Here is a 7,057-nt window from a genome sequence, read left to right on the forward strand (position 1 = left end):
GTTTCCATATGTCTACAGAAAAGGTTGGATGGTTGTATTTTCTGCAGAAAATACAAAATTATCACATTTAATAACATCACCAACATTTTGTGCACAGAGAATATAATTTAGGAATTTTTTTTCCAGTAACTTGTTTCCTAGAAGAACTTTGTACCTAGGTTAGAGCTTATGAGTTCTAGCCCTAGTGGACTTTGACTTTCGGTTCTAAATTCTGTTTTCAATATATTTCCTTCAATGTACCACACTGTAATCTCTGTGGCACTATAACAGAGCAAGCTCCCTCTCATTGATCTTCTTTTTAATATTTTCTAGATTAAATAATATTTATTTACTTTTTTTTTTTTTTTTGGAAACGGAGCTCTGTCTGTCGCCCAGGCTGGAGTGCAGTGGCGCTATCTCGGCTCAGTGGAACCTCCGCCTCCCGGGTTCAAGCGATTCTCCTGGCTCAGCCTCCACAGTAGCTGGGACTACAGGTGCCCGCCACCACAGCCAGCTAATTTTTGTGTATTTTTAGTAGAGACGGGTTTTCACCATTTTGGTTAAGCTGGTCTGGAACTCCTGACCTCAAATGATCCGCCTGCTTTGGTTCCACATAGTGCTGGGATTACAGGCGTGAGCCACTGTGCCCGACCTATTTACTCTTCTAAAGAAGCTTTTGAATCAATTTACCAATTCAAAAATAATCCCATGGAAGTTCAAAAATGAAATGGCACTGATTTTATACCGTAATGTATACTTTTTTTTAGCAAGTACATATAGCATTTATCGTGTCTAAGACATACTTAAATATTAAAACATTTAATCCACATAATAATCCCAAGAGGTAGGCATTATTCTAATCACCCCATTTTACGAACCGGAAGGGTGAGGCCCAGGGAGTTATGTAACTTGACCAAATTCACACAGATGGTGAGTAGCGGAAACTAAGTTAAAACTCAGACTATCTGTAGAGTCTATGAGCTCAAATTACAAATGCTATGCTGTCTCATTTGCATATGTCTCTGTTTATTCCATTATTCTTACTTTATGTGCACATATTTTACAATTTTCCTGGCCTTTTGTTTCATTTATTTTGCAGCAGTATTCTCCAGTGCCAGAAACCTTACGAATTTCATGTGATGTGTTTTGCACCACACTAAAACATTCTTCTTGGAATCCTTGCTGGCTATTTGTAAAGAGGACTTGTCACCCCATGACCTGTGTGCAGCCCTTCTCAACACTGTGCAAAAACAGAAAACCTGGTCTGTAAAGAAAGAAGGATGAAGGGGTCCAGCTGCCTGATAAAGAAAGACTGAGAATGTCTGCTTGTTTCCCAGGGGCTTTTATCTTCTTGCTTTCAGTTCTTTCTCAGATCCGGCTGCACTGACTGCATGTGAGTTTTATGAGATATCCTCCAAACATTTCTCTTTGTTTTCGCTCGCTCTGTCTGTCTCTCTCTCTCTCTCTCTCTTTCTTTTTTGGTGGCGTAATCTCCACTCACTGCAAGCTTCACCTCTCAGGTTCACGCCGTTCTCCTGCCTCAGCCTCCCAAGTAGCTGGGACTACAGGCGCCCGCCACCATGCCCTGCTAATTTTTTGTATTTTTAGTAGAGATGGGATTTCACCATGTTAGCTAGGATGGTCTGGATCTCCTGACCTCGTGATCCACCCGCCTCGGCCTCCAAAGTGCTGGGATTATAAGCCTGAGCCACCGCACCTGGCCCTCTTTGTTTCTTAAAAATGTAATAAATTCTACTTGGTCTTGTTTTGTGCTTTTATTTTTGCCTTGAAATATCCTTTGTGTGACATATTCCTGCCCTCCACTTTTATTTGCAATTTGCATTTCTCAGATATATTTTGACAGACTCTTATTACACGCCTGAAGGATGCCCGTTGAAATAGTATAACTGCATTTCTCTTTTTACCTTATCTGCCAATCTTCTGCTTTCCATGGGCAAGGCAGGGAAGGGGACGTAAGTCCTTAGGTTACCCAATCCTTTTCTTCCAATCATCTTATTTTACGGTCTCTTTAAATTATGCTTTCCTGTTATTTCCCATGTATCCATTTCTATAGTGACTGTGTTTTCTCTGTTCCTTTTTTCAGGTTCCCCTTTTCCTTTTTCCCCACCTGTCATCTATAAAGTTCTGGATCAGTATTTTGTTCTACTAGTGATTGCCCTCAAATGCTAACAAACATATCAGAATCTACACTACTCTAGCAATATAAAAAATCAACCTATGTCTCTATCCATCTTTCTCCCCTATCTTCCTGTTCCTTATAGGATACACCCGTTAGCATATTTGAACTTAAAACGTTAGCTCTACTCCTTGCTAACTGCAATGCAGGGCAAGTAACTTACCTTGGAGCCCCAATGATTTACGCAGGGAGCTTCAGTTTTCTCATCTGTGAGATCCAGAGGACACAATAGTATTTAACAAGGGTTGTTTTAGAATTTAGAAATTTAGGATTGGGGTGGAGGGGAGATGGTAGGGATTAAAGAAAATAACATATGTAAAGTATTGAGTGCAGTACCTTGCAATGAGGGATGACTCACCAAATGTTAGAGACTATACTCTCCACGGCCGTGTCAAAACTGGACATTATAGGTGTTTGTAAATTTTACCAGTCTGATTAATAAAAATTAGTACCACTTTGATAACTTATATTTCCTAGTGTTGTCAAGAATATTTTAATATAATTTTTGGCCATTTGTAAATTTGTTTTACTATAACGAATCTGTTCATTTTCTCCATCTGTATTTTTGTTACTCTGTTATTCTATTATTGTTTTCTGTTTTTGTTTATGCTCTGACTGAAAATGTCTTATATTTCTCACTTTAAAAATAGCATGTTATTGCTTTCTCAGCCAGATATGATGATAAAGTACTTTTGGTACTCGTAAGTTTGAGGTTTTCTGTTTTTCTTGAGTAGACATCTTAGGGTTTTCTCTTTAACTACAAGTGTAGGGAATTTCACGACAGTGTGCTCAGGTATAGTTTTTTGGATTTTGTCCTACATGGCACTTTGTGTTCATTTGTACCAAAATACCACACAGTGGAATTTTGTAAGATAATAGCAAAATTTTTATTGCTATTTCTATTTCTATTGTTGAACTATGCTAATGTGAATGCTCCTTCAACAAGGATATAAATAAAATGGTTAATAAGAAGTAACAAAAACAGAGATCACATCCAAAGAAAAATAAATACCCAGATGCCAGAAATGAAACAGGAAAACAAAGCTAAAAGGAGATTGCTATTTTAAGCCAGTAAGTTTTAGGGTGTTTTGGCAAAAGCTGATTGACAAACCAGCTAAAATATAACTCATGTGTAAGGATAAAATAGATATATCTTTATCCCAAAAAACTGAGATTTCTATTTTATGGACGTATCTGAAAGAACTACTAATAAATATCCTCCAAGAAGGAAAAAAGACTGAATCCAGAAAGAAGTAGTTGAATGCTAACAACTAATAAATATATTAGTGAACTAAATAAATATTGATTGTGCAAACTAATGATGATAATGACTAATGTGTGCAGGGGGCAGTGTTAAACACAATGGACAACTCAAGTATCAGACAACAGTTATATGGGAGGAGAGAGCCATGATCAGAACTAAGTTCCCTAAAAATCTTATAGTTTAGGAAGAGGACAAAGATATGATTAACTTTAAAACTGCATTCTTCAATAAGGTAGCCCAGGTGAGTATTTAAATATAATTTTTAATTAATTAAAAATCAAAAAAATTTAAAATTCAATTTCTTCACCTCCAACATGTAAAGAGCTTGGAAGTCATTATTTCCTTTCTTGCCATAAGAAAAAAGCTAAGCAAACTGAAAATCAGTGATGTTTCTTGGACCCATCAGAGACTGAGGTTCCAGGGCAAGCTATAACCCTAAAATCCAGAGAAACAAGTGAATACAGAGAATCACAGCCAAGATCAGCTTACTTGGAGCAGAAGTCACTAGAGCCAGAAATTGGTAGGACGAAATGCATAAATGGTAATTTTGATGAACTGCTGGAGGTCGAGTGTGGCCTGCAGTGGGGGGAGCCATTCCTGGGGTCAGTACCCTTAATGGGCAGAAGCAGGTGGGTGTAACTGGAGGAGGGGAAAACCTCTGGGCGTCAAGGATCCATTCAGCACTAGATCTGGCACCAAAGCAGGGGAGGAGGGTCTGACCTCCCCATTCTTCTATCCTCAATCTGTTGCTGCTACTTCCTGTTGGATTAATCAAACCCAATCAGAATCCAGGCATCAAAGAAGAGAATTGGTGATGCAATACACAGTGGTCAGCTTCTTCTACAAGCGGTGTGTTAGGGAAATAGGGAGTAAAGCCAGCACTAAATCTCTCTACAACAGAGTTGAAATAGTTTAGTTCTTTTTCCATTTTTCTTTTGGTCCCTTCTTTTGTTTTATTCTGATCTTCCATTTTCATATTCATGAATCTGCTCCTAAATGTAATCCTAATAAAACCCAAGTTAATAGCTTCAAAAACAACAATATTATGATATTTTTGCAAACTATGTCCATTTTAATACTTTTAAAACATTTATACTATATCTGATATTGGTTATTCGGTATCTTGTAAACATTTCCATAACACTTAAGAAAACTCAGAGTTTATCAAAAATACAAGTGAATATTTCACCTATTGTTATCTAAAGTGGTTATATATATTGTCATGTTATTCATTTGAGCAAGACAGGAGAATGTATTGCTTGGGTTTTAGAAATAATTTAAATAAATTCAATTATCACTATAAAACAAATTTACATTTATAAAGCAATAATGGTTCCAGAATGAACAAATTATAGGTTATTTATCACAGGTTTGGAAATGTAACTTTTCAGATACAATTATATCTGTACAATATACAGATAAAATATTTAATTACATAAAATGCTTATATAATTGATAAGAAAAAAATTAAAGCACAAATATAAATGAACAAAAAATAAAAAAATTAAAAAATAAAAGGCAGCTCCTGGGCAAGATGGCCAAAAGGGAACAGCCCTGGTCTGCAGCTACTAGTGAGATCAGTGCAGAAGATGGGTGATTTCTGCATTTCCAACCGAGGTACCCGGTTCATCTCATTGGGACTGGTTAGACAGTGGGTGCAGCCCACGGAGGGGGAGCAGAAGCAGGGTGGGCCATCACCTCACCCAGGAAGAACAAGGGGTCAAGGAAGTCCCTCCCCTAGCCAAGGGAAGCCGTGAGGGACTATGCCTTGAGGGACGGTGCACTCCAGCCCAGATACTATGCTTTTCTTATGGTCTTCACAACCCACAGACCAGGAGATTCCCTTGGGTGCCTACACCACAAGGGCTCTGAGTTTCAAGCACAAAACTGGGTGGCCGTTTGGGAAGACACTGAGTTAGCTGCAGGAACTTTTTTTGTACCCCGGTGGCACCTGGAATGTCAGTGAGACAGAACCATTCACTCCCCTGGAAAGGGGGCTGAAGCCAGGGAGCCAAGTGGGCTAGCTCAGCAGATCACACCTTCATGGAGCTCAGCAATGTAAGATCCACTAGCTTGAAATTCTCACTGCCAGCACAGCAGTCTGAAGTCGACCTGGGATGCTCAAGCTTGGTGAGGGGAGGGGTGTCCGCCATTACTGAGGCTTGAATAGGTTCCTCTCACAGTGTAAACAAAGCAGCCAGGAAGTTCAAGCTGGGTGGAGCCCATCACAGCTCAGCAAAACCACCATAGCCAGACTGCCTCTCTAGATTCCTCCTCTCTGGGCAGGGCATCTCTGAAAGAAAGGCAGCAGCCCCAGCCAGGGGCTTATAGATAAAACTCCCATCTCCCTGGGACAGAGCACCTGGGGGAAGGGGTGGCTGTGGGCACAGCTTCAGCAGACTTAAAACATTTCTGCCTGCTGGCTCTGAAGAGAGCAGTGGATCTCCCAGCACAGTGCTCGAGCTCTGCTAAGGGACAGATCGCCTCCACAGGTGACACCTGTGCCTCCTGACAGGGAGACCTCTTCCAGCAGGGATTGACAGACACCTCATACAGAAGATCTCCAGTTAACATCTGGCAGGTGCCCCTCTGGGACAAAGCTTCCAGAGGAAGGAGCAGGCAGCAATCTTTGCTGTTCTGCAGCCTCCGCTGGTGATACCCAGGCAAACGGGGTCTGGAGTGGACCCCCAGCAAACTCCAGTAGACCTGCAGAAGAGGGGCCTGACTGTTAGAAGGAAAACTAACAAACAGAAAGCAATAGCATCAATATCAACAAAAAGGATGACCACGCAAAAACTCCATCCAAAGGTCACCAACAGCAAAGACCAAAGGTGGATAAATCCACGAAGATGAGGAAAAACCAGTGCAGAAAGGCTGAAAATTCCAAAAACCAAAATGCCTATTCTCCTCCAAAAAATCAACACTCCTTGCCAGCAAGGGAACAAAACTGGATAGAGAATGAGTTTGATGAACTGACAGAAGTAGGCTTCAGAAGGTGGGTAATAACAAACTCCTCCGAGCTAAAGGAGCATGTTCTAACCCAATGCAAGAAAGCTAAGAACCTTGCTAAAAGGTTAGAGGAATTGCTAACTAGAATAACCAGTTTAGAGAAGAACATAAATGACCTGATGGAGCTGAAAAACACAGCCCAAGAACTTTATGAAGCATACACAAGTATTAATAGTCGAATCGATCATGTGGGAGAAAGGATATCAAAGGTTGAAGATCAACTTAATGAAATAAAGCATGAAGACAAGATTAGAGAAAAAAGAATGAAAAGGAGTGAACACAGTCTCCAAGAAATATGGGACTATGTGAAAAGACCAAACCTACACTTTATTTGTGTACCTGAAAATGATGGGGAGAATGGAACCAAGTTGGAAAACACTCTTTGGGATATTAACCAGGAGAACTTCACCAACCTAGCAAGACAGGCCAACATTCAAATTTAAGAAATACAGAGAACACCACAAAGATACTCTTCAAGAAGATCAACCCCAAGACACATAATTGTCAGATTCACCAAGGTTGAAATGAGGGAAAAAATGTTAAGGGCAGCCAGAGAGAAAGGTCGGTTTACCCACAAAGGGAAGCCCATCAGACTAACAGTGTATCTC

At 40.1% G+C, this 7,057-nt stretch overlaps 1 protein-coding gene across 1 annotated transcript in view; it reads right to left on the minus strand.

Annotated features, from left to right (window-relative positions):
• The window catches only part of ABCA9 (ATP-binding cassette, sub-family A (ABC1), member 9), a 105,812-nt gene that overhangs the window by 81,191 nt on the left and 17,564 nt on the right, over positions 1-7,057 (minus strand). The gene's annotated exons all lie outside the window — the stretch shown is intronic.

This window comes from Mandrillus leucophaeus, unplaced genomic scaffold (assembly GCF_000951045.1).
Source record: "Mandrillus leucophaeus isolate KB7577 unplaced genomic scaffold, Mleu.le_1.0 Scaffold1, whole genome shotgun sequence".
Taxonomy (NCBI): domain Eukaryota; kingdom Metazoa; phylum Chordata; class Mammalia; order Primates; family Cercopithecidae; genus Mandrillus; species Mandrillus leucophaeus.